Source organism: Mauremys reevesii, linkage group 2 (genome assembly GCF_016161935.1).
Source record: "Mauremys reevesii isolate NIE-2019 linkage group 2, ASM1616193v1, whole genome shotgun sequence".
NCBI classification, from domain to species: Eukaryota; Metazoa; Chordata; order Testudines; family Geoemydidae; genus Mauremys; species Mauremys reevesii.
Genome location: NC_052624.1, coordinates 245,500,688 through 245,523,357, shown reverse-complemented (window position 1 = coordinate 245,523,357; position 22,670 = coordinate 245,500,688). Strand labels below are relative to the sequence as shown.

The 22,670-nt window shown below is 45.6% G+C and overlaps 1 long non-coding RNA gene across 1 annotated transcript; it reads left to right on the top strand.

Annotated features, from left to right (window-relative positions):
• The first annotated feature begins 4,365 nt into the window (after positions 1-4,365).
• Positions 4,366-22,314, top strand: LOC120398669. The gene is made up of 3 exons (XR_005594621.1): positions 4,366-4,760; positions 21,128-21,312; positions 21,989-22,314. It is a non-coding gene; the product is annotated as an uncharacterized LOC120398669 (long non-coding RNA).
• Positions 22,315-22,670: the final 356 nt, after the last annotated feature.

Below are 22,670 nucleotides of genomic sequence, written 5' to 3'. Positions count from 1 at the left end.
TTTAAAAGAAAGGAGACAGCTGGCAGAGTGCTTCTCCATGGAGGACCTTTTACTGTGGAAGTCACAGCCTCTGCTCAGAAATAACCTGAATGTGTTGACACTCAGGGCCTGCAGCCAAGATCATTTAATTAGATGGGGGTCTACCAGGCTTTTGGGGTGGGGTGGGGTGGGAGGCCTGGTCGGTGTGCTCAGAGAGATGGGGTAATTTTAAAGTTAACCTGCACCAAGTCAGTTATGTGGGGCAGAGGAAAGTAAGCAGCTGATCTAATATCTGTACTATACTGTATATATTTCTGTAAAAGGCACTTTTTTCTTTATAATATTGAATGTAATAATTATAATAAATAATAAAACAGAATCTTACATACTACAATGTAATTTAAACCAAACTTCACCAGTGTTTATGTCTCTAACTCCAATGATTCCTGCCTTCTCTAAAGCTGTATTTAGTTCCCACTGCTTCCAAAAGGTGAGCATCACCTATTCAATCAATGATATTAGCCATAGGTAGCATATCTACAGATTCAAATTACTAGGCCACAAACTGAAGATACTAGCCTAGATCCTTCAATGATGGGACAGAAAAGATGAGACCAAAATTTAGTGTGTTGCAGTCGGGGTGAATGGCAACTTGCATAAGATAGCACACTAAAGGACCTGAGGCTGCGTGTCATGGACTTCACGTACAAATGGGTGAGTACCCAGGAGGGTCAGGTGGGCTTGTGCAGCCACAGCATTGATAGTTTTAGCAAGTCAGCTAGATCTCAGGTAGCATGGGTACATCTTCATACACTGCCATTCAACCCCCTGGCTGCAATGTAAACATATATTTTGGATCAGAGACAAACATCTATAAAACCAATGCTGTGTACTTACAACACTCCAGATGGAAACTTTAGAAGTACAGGGTTTTTTTTTTTCCAAATAGAATGTGACAGACAGGCTGCAAACTTCTTGAATCTCTTAGCAGTATGACAATGTAGTTACAAACTCATGCAGGAAAATACTTTTATAAAACCCTCCCACATCTTACAGAGAAGGAGTAGTGAAGGCTGAGAGGGAGATAGGAGATTGATGACGGTCTGGGGCAGAGTTAAGGTTGTTTAAGTACCCTGAGCCCAACAACATTTGGTCTTATATAAATAAAGTAGAAAGGAAATACAATCTACTGAAAAATACAGTCATTGGTCTAAAGAAAGCATATTTCAGGCATTTAGGAACATTATTAATACTATTTTACTGCTTTCAACTAAGACTCAAAGATACCTTTCTTAATGGCAGGTGTTGTTTGATATATAATATCAGGGGTGGCTCCAGGCACCAGTGCAGCAAGCGCATGCCTGGGGCGGCAAGCTGGGGGGGGAGGGCGGTGTGCCGCTCGTAGTGAGGGAGTCAGGAAGCCTTTGGCGGCATTTCTGTGGGAGGTCCACTGGTCCCACAGCTTCGGCAGCAATTCAGTGGCGGATACACCGAAGGTGTGGGACCGGCAGATCACCCGCAGAACTGCAGCCAAATCTGCGTTACTGGCAGACCTCCCGCAGAAATGCCGCCGAAGGCTCCCTGACTGCCGTGCTTGGGGTGGCAAAAAATCATAGAGCCATGGCTGCCCCTGTATAATATAGCTAAAATGGACTGCTCAAACTTTTGGGAGGTCAAATGCCCTACTCACCACAAGAAGCAAATCAGTTTGTGGTAAACTGAAGGCCCACTTTGTGAGATACGGCATTCTGTACATGGCATGCACTGACAACAGACTCCAATTTGCCTCAGAAGAATTAAAAGAATTTGCAATTTTGCAAATGGAGTTTGACCACACACCTCCTCCCCAGCATACCCACAGAGTAATGATAGGGTGGAATCAGTTCTGGAAACAGCTAAGAGAGAGTTACTCAAGGTTGTTTCTTCTGATTTGGCCCTCTTGTTAGCATTTTTGGCATACATGCTGGGGGTGCCAAAGCAGTCCAGTGCAGGCACTGATGGGATGACTGAGGGGTGGTCTGTTACAGCCAGCAGGATGGGAACACTGCTGAGAGGAAATGTCCAAGGGTCAGAGAAAGCAGGCACTAGAGTACATCAGGTCAGCCAAAGACTTACTGGCCTTGGAAACTGGCACTCCTGTGAGGATCCAGCCATTAGAGAGAGACACTGGAAGCAGTGCACTGAAGGAGTTGTGAGGGGTGCTGGAGCACCTAGGACATACACAGTGATTATCCAAGAGGGACAAGTGATCCAAAAGAACCAGAGTCACTTAACAGCCAGCAGACACAAGACCCAGAGAAATCCTACAGAGATCAGAACAGAGAGACAGAGAACCAGCTGGAGGCCTCCCCCTTCACAGAGTTATAGTGGGCTAGGAGACAGAGAGAGGTCACCCCATGTGGTTGTCTGTTGAGGAGACTAAACTAGCTCAGAGACTAGCCAGCTGAGTCTGTCATAAAGATGAGATTCCAACTTAGCTATGTGCTAGCAACTCTGGCTGAAGGGACATGGGGTGGGAGCCTGGGCATCAATTATTTGTTTTTAATGTTTGTATTAAAACATCTGTGAAATAGAAAAGCTGTATCGTGATCAGGGGAACTGGAGTCAGAGGGCTAGTGTTCCCCAGAGGGGCTGTTATTGACAGAACACCAGTGAAACAGGGAATGGAGGAAGCAACTCAGCCACATGGACAGAGCAGTGCACAGAACTGAATATAGTTTCCCTTGTTCAACTTAACCTGCAGTCAGCTTTGGCCTTTGTGAATGAAACAACAGTCCCCTGGTTAGGGCACTCACGTGAGGGGTGGCAGCTCCCCATTCAAATCCCTACTCCCCCCCAGGCAGAGGGGGGACTTGAACTGAGGGTCTCCCACATCCCAAATGAGTACCCTAACCACTGGGCTAAAAATTATGAGGGTGCTAGTGTTCCAGCTTGTGTGAGCTTACTGATAGGGTCCCGATCTGATAGGCTAGCTCTGAGCATACTTATTGGATTGGACCCTGCAGGTGAGTTAGGCAGAAGAAACCTATCTTCCTCCAGGTAGGGTTACCAGATAGCAACAGTGAAAAAACTGGACAGGAGGTGGGGGGTAATAGGTGCCTATATAAGAAAAAGTCCCCCAAAACTGGACTGTCCCTTTAAAAATGGGTCATCTGGTAACCCTACCCCCAGGTCATGCTTCACACTTGGTCTTATGCCTCCAGACACTTACAATGGTGCTGCAGTGATTATGCCCATAGGCATCACAGGAACTTTTACTGCAACATCATAGGTGCTGAGCCTCATGAGTGTAGGAGCCTCAGCCTACAAGTTTTGGCAGCAGCTGAGCAGAGGTTTTGTGAAGGACAGTGGGGCCTGATTCTGGGATTTAGATGCCTAAAGTGGCAGTTAGGTGCCTAAGTCCTTTTGTGAATCTAGCCCGTAGGATCTTTAGGTGTCCACAGAGTTAGGTGGCATCTGAGCAGGGTTTTGTGAATGCCAATAACACCTAAATGTTGGACTTAGGCACCCAAGTCCCCCTTGTGAATGCCATCCTTTGTGCTGAAAATAAATTTAATATATAGGAGATATGTTTTCTTTATGTCTGATCAAAATACGGCTGAAATGATACACCAACATGCAACCAGGCTGGGCCAATACCTTTGTGATTCCCGCTCTAACTTATTGGAGACCATATATGCAGTACTTTTAGGCACCAAAGATGATAAAACCAGCCCACACATATTGTGACAATCACACTCGCAACTTAACTATGCTGTTGTTAACTGGCACACAAGTGAAAAAACAAAGGAACGGCTAAAATTGTACTTGAATGCATTCAAAATAGGAGGAGTGTAGGAGCAGGATTTTATATTTGTACTATAAGAATTAATATATGATTTGATCATCCTGCCAGCCACCCTTTCTGAATAGCAGAAAGGAATGACCTTCTGGGACATTGGTAGAAATGCATCTGACAGACTGCCAGTGTCTGTTCTGCTATTAAGGCCGGAACAGACCAGAACAATCCTTATGACTGATTATGGTCACCCTTTTGTTTTAGGATAAGTTATAATGTCTACTATGGTTTCCTATATGTATTATAAATTAGGCAATTTAGTTAAATATACATTTCTTTGTTTTAAGGTTTAGTAAGTAAGAGACAGGATCTTGTATTGTGTCTATGTTAAGAAGATTAGAGGAATGTTGGAGGAATGTAGAGGCTACAATGTGAACTGTTTTGATTACAAGATTTAGTAATGTTTAATTTACAACGCCTTTCTTGCTCAACATAAAAACTGCTGTATACCTTTGAAAGTCTCTGTAAAAGACTGTTTGTGTGAATGAGGAATGCATGCATCAGGAAAAGATAAGGTGTGAAGGCCATTGTTAAAGTCAGAAGGTCAAGGAAGGAGGAGTGAAGAAACTTGACACCAGAGAACCATCAACATGCATCCATAAGTGAGGAAGGGCAGATTGACGACCCTGAGGTGGAGGCTGGCACCCCTAAAGACAAGACAATTGATTAAATTGAAACCAGGACAGGATGACCCTCTCTGAGGTGTTTTGGAATGTTAACATCAAAAGATAACGCCAATTAAGGAGTAACCGGTCACAAACTGACACAGCAGAATCCATAGACTTCAACAGAGAAAAAAGACTATAAGACCAGGGTGCTTGGCCATGGGACTTTGGGTTCATCTTGCCACAACTCCAGGAACGTCGGATCACGACTGACCAGAGCTCGGCTCCCCTCTGTGACCAATCTGGCTGGCCACTAGATTGATCCACACTCTGGACTGGTAACTATAAACATCAACTTGCAGGACTGTGTGTGTGTGTGTGTGTGTGTGTGTGAGAGAGAGAGAGAGAGAGAGACTGAAATGCATATGCTAACTGCTGTATTCTCAATAAATGCGGAGTATTGCCTTTTTCCCTGAAAAATATCCCATGTGCTTCTTATAAGCATAACAGGAGAGAAACACCATATACAAAATAAAGGCAAATTGCCAGAGAAGGAACGGACTTAGAGTGGAACCACACAAAATGGAAGAGCCATAAAGTTGCCTAGTTATTTGAAGGATTACATAGTTGATTGAAATTACTTAGTTTCCATTATGGAAGGGATACGGTATCAGAGTGTTTTCTATGTATATATGTAAATAGTTAATAGATAATGCGCCAGTAGATGGTGCTCAAGAACATGCAGCATAGCTCCTGGGTCTGTAGAACCAATAAAACGTCTTGTTATTATTTATTATTTGTATTATCATATTATCTAGGAGATCCAGCCAGGACCCTGTTGTGCTAGGCACTGTACAAAGCGAGAACCAGAGATCTGGTGTGAAATCATGCATATAGAATTATATCCAGCATGAGTATGAGCCATGTGCCATTTTTTTTTTATCCTATTGGTAAGGCTGGCCTGGACTAGGACAGCAATTTGTATTCAAAAACTCATCTCAAATTATTATGATAGAGTTTTTTTTGTCCCCCATCTAGTATGCACTGGATGTGTTTTTTCTTTAGCCATGGATCACCCTGTTTCTTCATTGCTTTCCATTCTGCGATGCACTATGTCAGAGAGATCATGTTGCGGATCACCCAAATTTCCAGTTCCCATCTTTCCTTCCAGCATTGTTGGTTACTGCCAGTTATCCTGCAGAGATAGGTTCCTGGAACACAGTTTGAGAACTACTCTTTCTAGGAAAAATAGTTTATGCCAAGATATGCAGTGAATGGCAAAGATAACTACACAGGAAGGGGTGATGCAACTGGAGACGATGATGAACAAAGGCTGAGAACTGAAATACATGTGTGCAGTGTTGCAGTGGCTGTACCTTTCCCAGACCCGAGGAAAAGCTCTGTGTAGCTCAAAAGCTTGTCTCTTTCACCAACAAAAGTTGGTCTGATGCAACCTTTTATCTCCTCAAATACATGGCAAGCTGCAGGTTGCTGGAAGATCATAGCCACTGGAATTCAGTGTTATTAGGACTCTGTCCACACTAACCCTGCTAGCAACAACCTTCTAAGGTCTGGAAGTCACATTAAATTCTTTCCCATAGTTTCTACTGTTCTGTTAATGTTCCCAGATGAATGTTCACTGTATTGTATACCTTTTCCTGATAGGATAAAACACTATGGCTAGGGAATCACATTATAGGTGAACTGGTAAGAAATCATTTTCAGTGTGTATTTGGCTTGGGCTACTGTAGTAAATATCTGGTTTCAATCAGCTGTTGTCTTATGAAATATTTGAAATACCCATGGATGGTTTAGACAGTATTCAGGTTATGGTCATGGCAGGCTTTCAGGCAAATACACAAAGGAAAGACAGTTTGAAATAATAGGACTATTTTTTTCTTGCAGAGTTTTTGTATAAAAGGCCTCTTTTCAATTACAGATGTGCTGAAATGTTTTCCCTGTAAACGTTGTATGAATTGATTAATGTCAAGGAGCTCTGCATTGTTGGGATTTCTATTTCTTTGCCAGGCAGCTGCTATGGCTCCTGACAGGTCTGTTCAGTGTACTGCAAGTGCTGGCAGCTGCGAGTCAGGATGCTAACTCCATTCTTTTGATAGCCAGACTCAGAGATTCCACTGGTAAAGCTAAACCGTACCCTTCTAAATTCAGGGTGGCTTTGAGCTCTTCTCTTCAGCCAGCAATCATTTAAAAAGTGAATTGATAACTAGTAGAAAAATATGCATTCCGTATGGTATGTCTGACAAATAGATCCTCTTGGCGGATTATCTAAATTCCTTTGGAACATACTCAGTTAGAGAAACCGAGGGAAATGTTAGGGTAGTTGAGGGTTCTTTTTGACATTCTACTCTGCCCCCACTCTACTCCTTTTCTGTTCTTCAATGACCCACCCCTGCTTTTCCCAAGAGCCCCCAGAGTTAGTAGTTGCCTCTCACTGTCTTTATTGTTTCCAATATATTTATTTGCTGCCTTTCTGATTTCTTTAAGAAATCACTTAATGATTGTCCTAGTGCTAGTTCTCAGCAGTTTGTCCACTCTTTTAATAACAGTTACAGAGACCTTTAAAACTGGGCCCCTGTTTCAGTGGAATTGGTTGGCCACATAGTGGACCCCACACTGCCTCCTCTTAAAGGTGGTGGTGTGACTAGGAACTCTGGGAAGCACATTGTTCCCCAGAGCACCCACTGGGGTGGAGTTGGAGGCATTCTGCCTCCAATGCCTGGCTTTGGCTATATACTCCAGTCTGGCCCACTGTTATCTGTTATACAAGCTGTACTACAGCCAGACATTTGCAGTACATCATTTGCCTTCTCAGTTGAGCAGATGAGATTGTTTTCTCTTATGCAGACACAGAGTCCAACTCTCCATCCCTTGCTCAAACACACTATTGCATGAGAAGGGACTGATGGATCAAGCCCCTAAAAATAACCCGATGAAACATTTGCAGTAACAGTACACAGTCTAATCTGCCAGGACCTCTGTATATGCTGAAGGAATCATTTGGTTAAAAGGTGTATGAAATAGACAAAGCTGTAGGATATTATCAGAGACAAAATATCAAATCTAAAGGCATTGCAGTGGCTTTCCCCTTTTCCTCTGGAGGCACTGCGCTGCCTTCTAATTCCGATCTGGCCAGGGGCTGTAGAACCACAACCTGGCCTTTGGGTTCTTTGTGGGCGGCCCAGATTGGGGGCTACAACAGCAAAGCATTGTGAGGTGCCCATGTTTGCAAGGCAGGTGATGACACCACCCCTGACTGCTCTGGATGCAGCCCAGAATGGAATAGTGGCTCAAGACCAAATACTGGAAAACCACAACCCCACCTCTGGCAACTCGCCAACATCATGCCCATTTTATGATGAGTTTAATCCAGTGCTAAGGACTGCACCAAGCACAGAGCCAGCAGTGGCGCACGATGACATCACCATCAGGGATGGTGCCCTGCTGGCATCAGAAGCCAGCACAGGAATTGGTGGGAGCTGGAAGCAGGCGTTGAATGAGGCAAATGAAGTGACTCGGCTGATGAAACTGGTCCTAGAGGAAGCTTTGCCACAGAAGCAGGTGCAGCACATCCTGGGATTGTATTCAGAGAAGCTTTTAGACACCTCTCCCTCCACTCCCTCTGAGGAGCAGCCCACAGCAGAACTGGCAGTAGAAACAGAAAAGGGAAAAGCTGCCCTGGAGCCTGGTAAATTTCTGGCTCCATTTTTGTATTTATTAATATAGGAATGGCAGGGAATTCTCCCTACAAACCAAAGCACAAGATATTAAAAGCCCTGGGCAGCAGCGTGTATCTGCTAATGGAGGATTGCATGCCAAGGTCTCAGTGTCCCCCCTCCCTCTCCCCATCACATGGAATTCAAAAGGGAGAGCTGGAAACATAAAGTATGTAAGAGAATTTTTACTGGGAAGGTGCACATTTCGCTAATACATTCCGGTTTTTTAAAATAAGAACCTTATATTACCTTCCCTGTATGTACCTGCTAGGCACCAACCCAACGCTGTAATGAACCACCTGAAAAGACTGAAGTGTGTGGGAGTGGTGGTGGGGTGGGGGAAGAGGTTCAAATGTAGTCCATTTCTGTTAAATATAGTCCATGAATTCCATGGGTAAAAAATTTCAGAGTGGTAGCCATGTTAATCTGTATCAGCAACAACAAGGAGTCCTTTGTTGAGATGGGTTCCTGTCTGCATCCTGTAAAACTTGCCCATACCGGTATTGCCCTGGCCTCTTCTTTTGTCATTCAGTGTTGAACGCATTCTAAAACAATATGCATTTCCTCACCTTTTGGGGGCGAAGCCAGACTTTAAGGCACCTGCTCCCCTACATGGTGTAAACTTTGCTTGTGCCAATCAGAAACGAACACAAACAGGTTTTGGGCCCCGTCCCCAATGACACTTCTATGATGTCATAGTTGGTACTTTAGGCCTGCCTGCCACGTGCAGGCAGGGAGAGGAGAAAGAAAAACGAATCCTGTGTATCCTGTGTACACCCGTAACCGAGCCTGATCACCTCAAAGCCTCTCTCTCAGCTCACGTGTTTCAAACAGAGTTTCTACGTTTGCCGGTCGTTATGCGTTGGTTCGTGTTTGTAAGTATCAGTTATTACTAAGTATCAGAGGGGTAGCCATGTTAGTCTGGTTCTGTAAAAGCAGCAAAGAATCCTGTGGCACCTTATAGACTAACAGACGTTTTGCAGCATGAGCTTTCGTGGGTGAATACCCACTTCTTCAGATGCAAGTGGTGGAAATTTCCTGGGGCAGGTATACATAAGCAAGCAATAAGCAAGCTAGAGATAACGAGGTTAGATGAATCAGGGAGGATGAGGCCCTGTTCTAACAGTTGTCTGATTTGTGTCCATTTATCCTTTTCCTTAGAGACTGTCCAGTTTGGCCGATGTACATAGCAGAGGGGCATTGCTGGCATATGATGGCATATATTACATTGGTGGAAGTGCAGGTGAATGAACCGGTGATGTTGTGGCTGATCTGGTTCGGTCCTGTGATGGTGTTGCTGGTGTAGATATGTGGGCAGAGTTGTGGATCTACTACCCAACATCCACAAACCCGGAAATCCTGGATGCCCCATCATCTCGGGCATTGGCACTCTCACTGAAGGATAAATGGACACAAATCAGACATTAGGAATGGCAATATACAAAAACCTGTAGGAGAACACTTCAACCTCCCTGGCCACACAATAGCAGATCTTAAGGTGGCCATCCTACAGCAAAAAAACTTTAGGACCAGACTTCAAAGAGAAACTGCTGAGCTCCAGTTCATCTGCAAATTTGACACCATCAGCTCAGGACTAAACAAAGACTGTGAATGGCTTGCCAATTACAGAACCAGTTTCTCCTCCCTTGGTTTTCACACTTCAACTGTTAGAACAGGGCCTCATCCTCCCTGATTGATCTAACCTCGTTATCTCTAGCTTGCTTCTTGCTTGCTTATATATACCTGCCCCAAGAAATTTCCACCACTTGCATCCGAAGAAGTGGGTATTCACCCACGAAAGCTCATGCTGCAAAACGTCTGTTAGTCTATAAGGTGCCACAGGATTCTTTGCAGTTATTACTAAATGCTGCAACTTTGTTTATAAATATTGTTAGTAGATATTTAGTCATTGGGTGTTTTAAGTTTCATTAACTCTATTAGCTAATCATACGCTGCTCCCTTACCCCTTGTAATTATCCCCAATAAAACTTTAAATTGATTAATTTTAGTTGTGTGTGTGTGGCTGCAGTTTGCATCATGGCCCATACTCTCCTTGCATCCCTTACCAATATAGTCTATTGCCACGTGCAGCCTGGTAAATAACAGGCCTGCATTTTCTTTCGCCCCTGCGTGTACGTGGCAATCCACATGGCGTCATGAACAGGATGCAAGGGAGTTGGACCATGCCCGTGGCACGCTGCAGACCGCGCAGATAATGAAACTGAACAGTTCCAACATTTGCAGTTTCACCTTTTTACTAGCCAAAATTCGACCAATCCAAAAATAGAATGGATCTGTTCCCTTGGCTCGGGCAAAACTCTAAAAGGCTATACTGTGCCATTAACCCTGGCAGATACTCTGAGGAGTTTCCACCGTCCTGTTTAGCATGATATGCAAGGCCCTTGATCTGTGCTCTGTCCTCCACGGGGGCACAATGTTTGCAGCTAAACAGGCAGCCCCAGGCTCTCCTAAAGATGATAATGAGGAGAAGACAGAAAAGGTAGAGCCCATCACTCCCCCCCCCCAAGTCCCTCTCAGAAAATTTTGCCACCCTCATATGAAGCTCCTAAAACTCCTCTGTATCCAGCTCTGCCAACAGCCCCAGAATGTACTGAATCTAAAACTGTAGCAGAAGCTTTGCCTATTGTGATAACTAACCTTGATGGAGTTAATCTTTCTTGGCTCAGGTCTCGCTACCTTCCTAGGTTGCTCTTCACCCCTCCCTTCCCCCCCTCCGCCTCTCCTCACTTCGGCTCTCTCTTTTTGTTTTAAAAATTAAAAGCTATAGTTTTTACAGAAACCTCCAAAAAATAAAGCAATTGAAAACAGAACAAAACAAGAAACAAAAAGAAAACAAGGTAAAAACTTTAATTATTTTAACCCTTCAGGAATGCAACAGCTGGAATTATTCCTAACTTTCTTGAAGATATGGTTGCCAAGCAACAGAAGTGCACTCTCTGCTTTTAATCCTAACCACTAACTAATATTTGAAACATGGTGGGGTGGGGGAAGAGGTTCAAATGTAGTCCATTTCTGTTAAATATAGTCCATGAATTCCATGGGTAAAAAATTTCAGAGTGGTAGCCGTGTTAATCTGTATCAGCAACAACAAGGAGTTCTTGTGGTAAGAGAGTGGCCCATTACAGACAGTTGACAAGAGTGAGTAACAGTAGGGAGAAATTAGTATTGGGGAAATTAAGTTTAGGTTTTGTAATGACCCAACCACTCCCAGTCTTTATTCAGGCCTAATCTGATGGTGTCCAGTTTGCAAATTAATTCCAGTTCTGCAGCTTCATGTTAGAGTTATTTTTCCTCCCTTGGTATCCTGCTGTTAATTGATTTATCTCATTAGACTGACCTCACACTTGGTAAAGCAACTCCCATCCTTTCATGTATTTATACCTTCTCCTGTATTTTTCACTTCATGCATCTGATGAAGTGGGTTCTAGCCCACGAAAGCTTGTACCCAAATAAACGTGTTAGTCTCTAAGGTGCCACAGGGACTCCTAGTTGTTTTTATGGGTAACAAAATAATTAGTCCCAAGTATTAGTGGGGGTTTGAATGCAATCCAGAAATTTGCCAGAAAGAGAAGGGAGTGGAGTTCTGTGTGTTTGCTGCTGCCCTAACAATCTGTATCGGAAACCGTGGGGAGTCATTAACCCACGGGTAAGCTGTTGATTACCTCATAAATTCTGACCCAATCCCAGGTGCTGATAGCTGCAAACCCTTCCCGGAGCAGGAACTCCAGATAGGTAGTCACATTCCAGGGAAGGGTGTATATTAGGGGGGAGGGATAGCTCAGTGGTTTGAGTATTGGCCTGCTAAACCTAGGGTTGTGAGTTCAAGCCTTGAGGGGGCCATTTGGGGAACAGGTATAAAAATGTGGGTATTGGTCCTGCTTTGAGCAGGGGGTTGGACTAGATGACCTCCTGTGGTCCCTTCCAACCCTGATATTCTATGATTTCAGGGCCACTTCAGTAGCACATTAGCCCACTCCACTCATAGATGTGTTGTTCAGCAAGGCTCATAGAAAAACATAGAATTTGAATTTTTACAGAGAATCTTTAGTTTTTACATTTTGTGAAAAAAACAGTAGAACCCCACTTATCTGAGTCTCCATTATCTGGCTTTCCGTATTAACCAAACTAGGGCTGACAGCCTGAGTCATGCGTGGCAGGGCTTGGGCTCTCAGCTCTGAATGGATCAGCTCAAGCTTCAGCTGATCTGACCCTGGTCCCACTTAGATCAGATACATAGGGTTCCACTGTATAAAATGCAGACATAGAAGCATTTGGTATATGTAAGAAATATAAATTGCAATTCTATTTATTTTTATTTTATTGTCATGACCGAGGGCACTGGTAAGCTTTGAGTTTGCTTAAAAATTGTAAATAAAGCAATAACACATGGTGTTCAACTGATACCTATATATATTGTATTCCCAAATGAGTTTTCCTGTGCTCCTGCACTGAGCCATTTGAGACAATAACCCTCTGTGTCTTGCCCTATTCCAGGCCCCTCAACCTCTACAGGCTGCACTACCTCCACAGCTCGCCCGCACTTGCAGAGGCTTGGCTCACTGTATCTTCATGGACAATTCCATGAGGAAATAGCTCCGTGATGAATTTATGATTGAAGTTCTCGACAGGGCCAAAAAGCAGCTTGAGTACCAATGCCAAAGGGACTTGCACCGAGAGGAAAGACATGCTAAGAGACAAGAAGGCAGTCTCAGGCTGGCTTTGCAGCTTGAGGACATGGTAGCTGTGTGGGAGCAGGCACTTGCTTTGCAGTTGCTGGAACAGGAATGGTGGTTAAGGGAGGAAGATAGAGACCAAATGCTAGGTCCGCTTTGCAGTACCCTGGCCTGCATTCCAGGAACAGCTTGGACAACTCCATGGCTGGGTGGCCCATGCAATTGGGCCCTATGAGAGACTGGACATGGCAAATGTGCCTATGAAGTCCTCAGTGCTGAACTCCTGCCCCATGGATGCTGTGACATACCCAGATACAATCCAGGCTAATGAGAAGCTGTGTCACCCCTGCCCTGCCCTGTGGGCCACTCACAAACGGTCTTCCAGCATGCAAGCCATACCCGGAGTGTCTCTATGTACCTGCAGCCTGCCAGCCACACTTGGGTTACACTCTGACTCTCACCAGCCTTGGTTATACTGCAGGGTGACCCCAAAACCACACCTAATCGCAGATTTCCTCACAGAAATGTATGTCCTGCAGTGTCCAGCCCTCTCCTGGACAGTACAAAATATTTTAAGTCCTGTTATTCCTTCAAGGCAATAAAATGGCTGCTTCTTATCTCAAATAGTTATTCAAACACTTCAATTTAAATTCACTGGATTAGATAAAACAGTAAAACAAGTTTATTAACTACCAAGAGAGATTTTAAATGAGTACTATTAATGGGGCATAAAAGTCAAGAATGATTACAAGAAAATAAAAAAACATTTACTAATACCTAACTTAACAAACTATATCAGATTCAAGCAAAGTTTCTCACCACATGCTTTCAGCAGCCTTACTGACCAAACTCAGTAGGTCAGGACCCGCCCCCGAAAGCCCAACACCTGCTTCCTTTGTTGCTTCAGATGCAGTGAATGCGATGGACAGGAGAGAGAGAGGGGGGTACATTGGAGTGTCCCTACTTTTTATAGTTTCAGTCCCTCTCTTGAAAAACATTTCCAGCTGGGCAGTAGGAGACAATGTGTCTATATGGAAGGATGTTCTCTGCTGGCTTTTTCTCAGCTGTTTGGGCTTTCTTTGTTTCCCTTTCTGCTTGATGACTCTGTTCACTGCTTAAATGCAAATTAAGCAGAGCGTACATTCCTTTGTTTAGGACAGACCTATTTGCCAACTTCAGTTTGACCAGGGCTGTGGGGTTTGGATCATGTGTTAATAACATCATACAAGTAAATATTATAACTTCACATACAATGTAGCTGTACATATTTTATCAGGACGATACTGACCAGCAAATTATGAGTTTTCAAATGATGTCTTACAAGACATGCCATGTACAATGTCTCCATGCCCTTGCCTTGGCACCTAGTGCATGGCAAACATGGACGAAGGTGAAAGGAGAATGGGGTACCAGGGACCATGCAATAATAAGGAGTGTGCATCCTGTACATGGTTCAGCTGTTTGTATTTTTATGTGCTTTGTTCTTGGTTACTTTTAAAGCTTTGGGTGTTACTGGTGTTTTAGTGTGCTAATGGCAGCTGGCCTGCCAGGCAATGGTTTAATAGTGTACTTTTCCAATACATGGGTGTGGAGGGGCAAAGACACTGGCACAGCGCCTCCTGCTCATTGTCCCACCACAAGTGGTGGAGAAAGCGGGCACATGTGGTCCACCTCTGATACCAGGGGCAGGGCAAGGTCTGTAGGACTATTGGCCTGGATCTGGAACTGAAGGTGGAGAAAAGATGGACTGGTATTGGAGGGATGGGTGGCCCAGCTTGCCGAGCAGCAGAGGGGGTTGTTCCAGCTGCTGCGAGAGTGGACACATGGACCATTTGGGAGACCAGGCACCAAGGGCTGGAGGCAGGTGCTGGGGCCTAATGGGGCCACCGGGACACTACGAGAGGGAGTGCCCCTACTGGGATGGAGCAAGGAGGCCCCACCCAGAAAATGCACCTCCTGTGAGGTCAACAGGGGGGGCCAAAAACTTGTTGGGCCTGCAAGGAGCCTGGGCATCTAAGGAGGAAGTGCCCTTACGGGACTTGCAGGGCCCCGGCTAACCCTCAGGGAAGGGCTAAGCCTGAAACAAACCATGGCGGGGCCGTGGCAAAGGCCAGGCACAGGAAGTGCTTCCTCTGCCACAACAAGGGCCATATAAGATGGCACTGCCCCCTGAAGCAGAAACGGGGGGTGTCGGAGACACGGTCCCAGTCGAGACTGGCCAAAGGGAAGTGGCAGTGTGGACCGAGGCCTCCAGAGACAAAGGGGCTGGGGCAGAAAGGCCCCAGCTGAACCAGGGAACCCACACAAAAGCTATGAGGGCTACAGTGGGATCTCATACAGAGAGGGAAACTTATGCGGGAGCTGAGAGGGCTACGGTGGGGACCCAGACTGTAATAGACGGAAGCAGGTGGCTCCAAATAGTGGAAAGCCTATGGCAGGAGAGGGATTCCCTGTGGGCCCAGCTGCGAGGGACGCTGGGTGATAGGGATTTCCCACCCTGGTGCATTCTTAAGGGGTGTGTGTGTAGTGGGGTGGTCACCCTGCTTCTGCCCTGAGGGGGTTAAAACAACCCTGGAGAGGGCCATGGTGCAGAAATGCTAGGCTGATTGGGGGAAGCAGCCACAGGTGGGGCCATGCCCCAATCAGGCCACGGCTGGCCCTATAAGAGGGCTGAGGGCCAGAGACTGAGAGACACACTCTTTCTAGCTCTCCAGAGAGAGAAGGACCTGGCTGCCTGGGAAGCTGAGGAGGGCACCTAGGGTGGACCAGTGTTGGGGAAGGGCAGGGGGAGCTGGGGAGCTCCGGCCTAGCAAAGCCCCAGGCTGCAAGCTGAATTAAGTCCCACAAAAGGGTACTAGGGCTGCAGAGGGTCAGTCCAGAAATAGGCAGAGACAGCTGGTCCAACCCCCTTTGCCGATGATGAGTGGTTTGCAGACTGCCATCTGCCCCAGTGAGCGGGGGCTAAATGGAGACTGGCAGTAGCCACTGAAGCAAGGTGGGGATAGGGGGTTGGGGGTTCCCCTAAGAGGGGAGGCCCAGAGTGAGGGGGTACCGCGGTGGGCAGAACCCCTGGGCAGCGGACAGTGGGGTCTGGGAAGGACATGGGGCCAGCGGCAGGTGAGACACCAGCCTGCAGAGGGCGCTCTGGGCTGGAAAGAGATAATTCCCTGGACAACCAGCAGGAGGTGCCGTGCCAGTGAGTCGTTGTCCCGCCACAATATGTAAAAATAAAGGTTTTTATTTTATAAAGAGATTGTATTGCCATCACTGCAATACATCATATAATGAGTATTTCCAGTAATAAAGTCAAATGCATTATCAGGGCAAACTGGGAGGTTGTATGCAAAAGCCGACGTGTCAGTACAGCTATATACATCAATCCATACATCAGTTATTTACATCACTCCAAACTGTGCCCTCCCATTTCATAAAAGTCCAGTGCACAGCAATCAGCTCCCCCGCACTTTCCAAGCGCATGCATAAAGCTACTATTCTCCGTCTTCCATTGGCCCAGCAATTCCATAATGTGGGAGCACAGAGCAGCCCTGATTTCTGTTGCCCGGGTGCATCCAGGTCCAGCTGTGCTAAGTGCACTGTCTGGCTGAGTGTCCTGGTTCAGCGGCCTCTCGCTGTCATAGGTCCAGGGAGATTGGCTCACCTTTGGCTTCACAAAGATTGGGAAGAGCACAACAAGCCACAGTAACACGGACAGGATTGAGAACGTTGGAATCCAAACTGTTCCATAAACATCACCAGAGGGATTTCAATCAGCCAAAGGCACATTCAACCACTCATTCTACTCCTGCTGAGAGTGTAATTAAACCTTCTTTTGCCAAGGCCTCTGAGATCAGGGTACAGTTTCATAAGCCAAGGCAAAAGGAGGTACAAAGGGTCCCCCAGAATAACTGTGGGGTCAGTAACTCTGCTTATGACAATGCCATGTGCTGTGAATAGTGCCCCAGCCTTTCCATGAATGATCATCAGAAAACTCTGACATCATGAACTTTTCCAGAGCAGCCTCTGTGGTCCCTGAGGGCCTGCCTAACAAAGGAGCAGTACCCTTGGCAGTTTGTGTACTCATGTGCTCCTTGAAGAGGGCAACTATGGGCACAAGCCCCAGCCAAGTTTGAAAACCCCATTTTCTCAAAGCCAGCAGTCACCTAAGGAATATCTTTGATACTTGCCACCTTGAGGTAAATCACACACCTGATTGCCTCAGAAACCTTCACCACCACTTTACCCACAGTTGACTTCCCAACACCAAACTGGTTGGCACTGGACCTGTAACAGTCTGGGGTAGCAAGCGTCTAGATGGTTATAGCAGCTGGCATGGCCATCCTCATGCATGTGTCTTTACACTGCGGGGGTGGGGCAAGCTGCTCAGAAATGTAGCTTTCTTCATGTATCATCCCAGATCTGCAAGACAACGTGGTCCCACCAGTCTGTGTTTGGTTCCCTACTCCAGGAACGCCAGCCTACATATGGGACATCAGCGGCTGTTCCGAGTGTCATGAGCAGCCTCAGCCAGTTCGAGTCTGCCGTGCCCGGGTCTTCCTCCCCCTGCTCTGTCATTAGCTGTCAGGTGCCTTCGGTGGGTCAGAAAATGCCACTGAACTGCCCACAAGCATTTCATGGAAGCTCTGCTCGTTTCCTGAAATCAGAGTGAAAGCCCAAGCAAGAGAAGTTCTTGAAATGATGATTCCTCCATGTTGCTGGCTTTGGTTGCTGGGAGAGCACAGACCAACATGATGGTTTGGCCTGATGTGTTGGTGGGCTGTTCAAACTTCCTGTAATGTGGTGGTGGGGGGGTGCATGGACAGTCAAGTTTTCCCACACTGCATTTTGGGAGGGTACTAGGAAGTCTGGGATATGGTTGTTTGGACTTGGGTCTGCGACTGCAGTGTAGATGCTGGAGCCCCAAGTTCAGCCCTGGGTTAAAATATTCTTAACATAGAGTTAGCAATCAGTGTAGACGCTCAAGCCCTGGGTTCTCAAACCCAGGGTTTGCTGACTTGAGTCCCACTAACCCTGGGCTTACATTGCAGTGCATTGTTATACTTATTTTACAAGCTGAGGCCTATAGATGTTAATGATTTTATCCACAGTGGCTCAGAGACAGCACGGAGCACTGAAAACCAAGCACTCAAATACCACCATGAATACCTTGATAAGGAGAGAGAGAGAGAGCAAGGAGCAAAACCTGCACCTTCTAAGTCCCCAGTGTGCCTCTTCAGAGCTAGCCATAATTCAGCCCTTAACGTTTACTACACGGCGGTACCTTGCATTCCCTATACTTAGAATAGGGAATTCCCCAAATGCTACAATAATTTTAACCACTGTGACTGGTAAACATCCTGATTTTAATGACACTCTTGTACTCGGGTTTGGTGTTGTAACTAGGCTCTATTTTTAATAAGTGAGTCTCATTCTATTTTCTTGGGGTAGTCTATCAATGTCTCTGCTGTGTACTAGATTAGCCCTTGTAGGAATCCTGTTGCCTAGATAAACATAAACACAACCTATTTATATATTGGGACATACCTAGCTAAGCTGAACAGTACCTTAACCTAGTTCAGCAGTTGGATAACACTAGGTATTAACAGAGGTTATTTCTGTCACTAAGGCGTTTCAGACTCACTGTGTTTAATTAAAGCTTTGACCAAGCTTTAGTATGCCTGCGATCACTTGAAGCCACATGGATATAAATATAAAACAATGTGACAAGCACCAAATCTCACAATCTGAAATCGTCCGGTTCTGATCTCAAGCTTGCCCCACATACTGTGTCTGATGCCCCAGTCATTTGTTTGCCTGAACCTTTAAACAGACACATTTTATGGCAATGCCAAATATTTTCCAATTCAGTTTTGAACTCTCTGTTTCCTTCACCCCACTGCAAAACCTTTTTTTCAAACTGATAATGTGCTAGCAACCCAAGAAGCAAGAATGTACTTACGTATTCTTGCGCTAAATTAGTTTGTCGCCTCTGAAATATGGTAAGTAAAATTTGTGCATTTCAATTGGAAGGGATTCGGTAGATTAAAAAAGCTTTTGACTCTTGCTGTCTCACTTGCAGGGCTGGCTCCAGACCCCAGCGCGCCAAGCGCGCGCTTGGGGCGGCGTCCCGCGGGAGGGCGGCAGGCGGCCCCGGTGGACCTCCCGCAGGCATGCCTGCGGAAGGTCCGCTGGGACCGTGGCTCCGGTGGACCTCCCGCAGACGTGCCTGTGGAGGGGCGCTGGTCCCACGGCTTCGGTGGAGCATCCACAGGGGTGCCTGCGGGAGGTCCACCGGAGCCGCGGGACCAGCAGACCCCCCGCAGGCACGTCTGCGGGAGGTCCACGTTAGCTGCGGGACTGGCGATTGCCAAAGCGCCCCCCGCGGCGCGCCGCCCTGCTTGGGGCGGCGCAAATCCTAGAGCTGCCACTGCTCACTTGCAATGGCGTATACTCACTTTGCCCTGGTCTACACTGGTGGTGGTGGGGGACATCGATCTAAGTTATGCAGCTTCAGCTACGTGAATAACGTAGCTGAAGTCGACATATCTAGATCGACTTACTGTGGTGTCTTCACCGCGGTGAGTCAACTGCTGCCACTCCCCCGTCAACTCAGTGTAGACATACCTTTGAGTGCATCAAGGAAAGGCTGCTACTAAACCAGTAAGGCAGACTCCACAGTATTACTCTGGATGGGATGTAAACAAAAGGTTACTACCTGGTCATTTGGGAACCTCCTTGTTTCTAATGGAATTAGCAGTTAATACTATTCCATAGTACATGGGAGTTTGATTATACAACGCATCATATCTTGCTTTCTTGCATTTAGAATCAATGGCTATTTATTGTCAGTTTCCTAAGATTGCTTAGTTTATGAAAACAGCATTTTCCTTCTCTAACGTGTAATCTAAGGATTCAGAGAACTGCTGTAGCTGCAGTTCTCTAATCAGTGGCTTTTAAGAAAGCATAAACATGTATGTCCACTGTGCCTTTCATTGCTTCCAGGCAAAGCCAGGGATGAGATTAACCCCTGAGCACGGGTGGTCAGGATTTCCTGATATTACTAATACAGCTGAGGTACTAATTCCACATGGCTAACACAGCCAAGGTGTTACAATGTAGCAAAAAGCCAGGTCACAGCGTATGTTAATAGGCTACTGGTGGACACCTTGGGTGAGAGAGGAGTGAGGCCCCAAGCAGAGTGCATGGAGCAGCTGAAGTGGGGCGTAGTACCTTAGTAACATGTACCCTGCTCTAACTTATTCCTGTTCAGAGCAGTGCTCTTTAGTTTTACTCTTTTGAAAAATACTTTTCAAAAGACTGTTTCTGGGCCATGTGTTTCCTTCCACAGTGAAAAGTAGTTCTCAGTAGAAATCTACAAGAAAATAGCATTCTGAACATACATTTTAAATATTAATTCAGCAATGCAAACATTATGGTAAAAAACAGAGAAAAGGTATTTATAACCTGAACAGAAAAGGGGGCAGATCACAGGCTGGACTTGTGCTCCTCCAGCAGTACAAAGCAGGCAGAAAGCCAGCTAAATGTGGCTGCTTGGGACTTCCCCATGAAGGGAAACCCCCAGGCTGCACAGAAATCTCCCCCTCAAAGTCAGTCACTGTATTTCTGTGGGTGAAGAACTTGCTCCTATCCCCCCCACCATCCCAATTCCTATCTTTGCCAGGTCCTTCTCCCACTCACCTCCTGCCATCTTGCCCTAGACACAGAAAAAGTAAATTCCAAGTATAAGCCACCCAGCCAGGATTTCTGCAGATACTGCCCTGCCTGAAATTACAGGGAGACACCTGGAAGCAGAAGTGCGGGGCAGAGACCTTTGCTCCCCACTAGCAGCACAGCTCTAAATGGGCTTCTAGTGGAGGGGCTGGGAGTGGAGTATTTCAGTTAGTACATTTGGAATTTATTACCACCATTTGGTTCAGCACAGGCACACTTCAGATCAGTAAATCTGCTTGTAAGAGGCTTACATCTTTGAACAATGGCAACAGAAAGTACTGTATCAGAAATGTGCACACGTACATGGTTGCAGGTACCAAACTGAATATCTGATTTGCTTGTGCACATTGAGTTTTTGCACATATACTATACATAGGGTTTTTTGACTGCATATTTACAAGAGATTGGCCCTACGGACTGTATTACCGAGGCGGTCACAGGACTGGTGAGCCATAAGTTAAGAAAAGCGACTGCTGTCAACCCGTTAAACACTTTGGATATGATTTTAGTTTTTTTCTCACTTAGCCTTGTTTTTCATTGATTTCAAAGGTGGCTGCTGATTTCCACCAGCGTGAAGCAAGAATCAGGCCTTTAATTTCGTAGATATTTTGAAAATCTCCAGTGCAGCTCTGAGGAAAGAATTGGCACCAAGTTTCTGCTGTGCCACACAGTTCTATAAGCTTGTCCACTAAGAGCCAAGGAGTTTCTGGAAACAGCACCATACTGCCTAGCAGGTATGATGTGATCACTCATAGGGTAGTTTTAGCTTACAAGTCAAGCAGAGGTGGGGCTTGTAACTAGGACGTCAAAATATTTTCCGTCCCTTGTGTAATGGGATATGGCTACATTATGTTTTGCCTCCTAGTTTTCCTGTTTATTCAGAGCGATGTTTATCATCTTCTTCTTTAGTCCATGTATGTGGCATATTGGGTCTTAGTTTATATTATGACAGTGTTGTTTAAAACTCATTAAAAGATACTTTCACCTTGCTATACAAAAAGATTCTCAAATTGGGGGTTGGGACCCCTCAGGGGGTCAGGAGGTTAGTACATGGGGGGGCCGTGCGAGCTGTCAGCCTCCACTCCAGAGCCCACTTTGCCTCCAGCATTTATAATGGTGTTAAATATATAAAAAAGTGTTTTTAATTTATAAGGGGAGGTCGCACTCAGAGGCTTCCTATGTGAAAGGGATCACCAGTACAAAACTTTGAGAACCACTGCTATACAATATAGTGTGTGTAAATACCTGCCCTTGAATGATACATGCCAGGAAGTGTTTGAATAACCAAGCTGTAAACTACATACAACTGAGTTTTGCAGTGACTCAACAATCAGATCTGATTTATGTTGTTCAAAAATTATGCTCCATGTGCTTCTCACTTTGGGTTATCTCTTTCCTCCTTGTTTCTAGGTCCATCCCCTGGCCATTGCTTGAACTGCTAGCAACACAAGCTGGGGTTCTAAAAACAGGACATGTAGCTGCTTTGATAGTGCCAAGAATTCAAGACTTGCTTTTGCCCATTTCTCCAAACTTGCTCTTTAAGGGCAGATTTTCCTCAAATGAACTTTATGCACCATTCACAAGGGCTTGCATAGAAATGTGCTATTTCCAAATAAACACAGTGCTTGAGCAGCTGCTGAAACACTTTTTCTTCTCTGTCTATAAATGACCCTCTCTCTGGGCTTGATCCTGTAAGGTTCTCAGTGCCCTCAACTTCAATTAACTTCACAAGAACAGCCTCTTTCATGTGAAGCCCCTACAAGTAGAAAAGGATCAGTGGAGAAAATTTACCTAAGAGGGGAACTTGCTCTCCTCCACCAGATAATTCGTTAACTACTAGGTACAAGACATCACGGTTAACACAGAAACTTCCTTGGGCTGTTGTATTTCAGTGCCTCTAAGAGAGACAATACTATACCATACACTTTCTCAGAAATACCTTCCACTGATGTGTCAGATGAACTTTTGCACTAAAAAGTTATCATAAGCCTAGAAAATCCTTTGCACTGACTTTACTTGGGAGGTTGTAATGATAATATTTTTATTACATACAACCCCTCTGTTGTTCTTCATTGTCTGTTTTCACAAATCA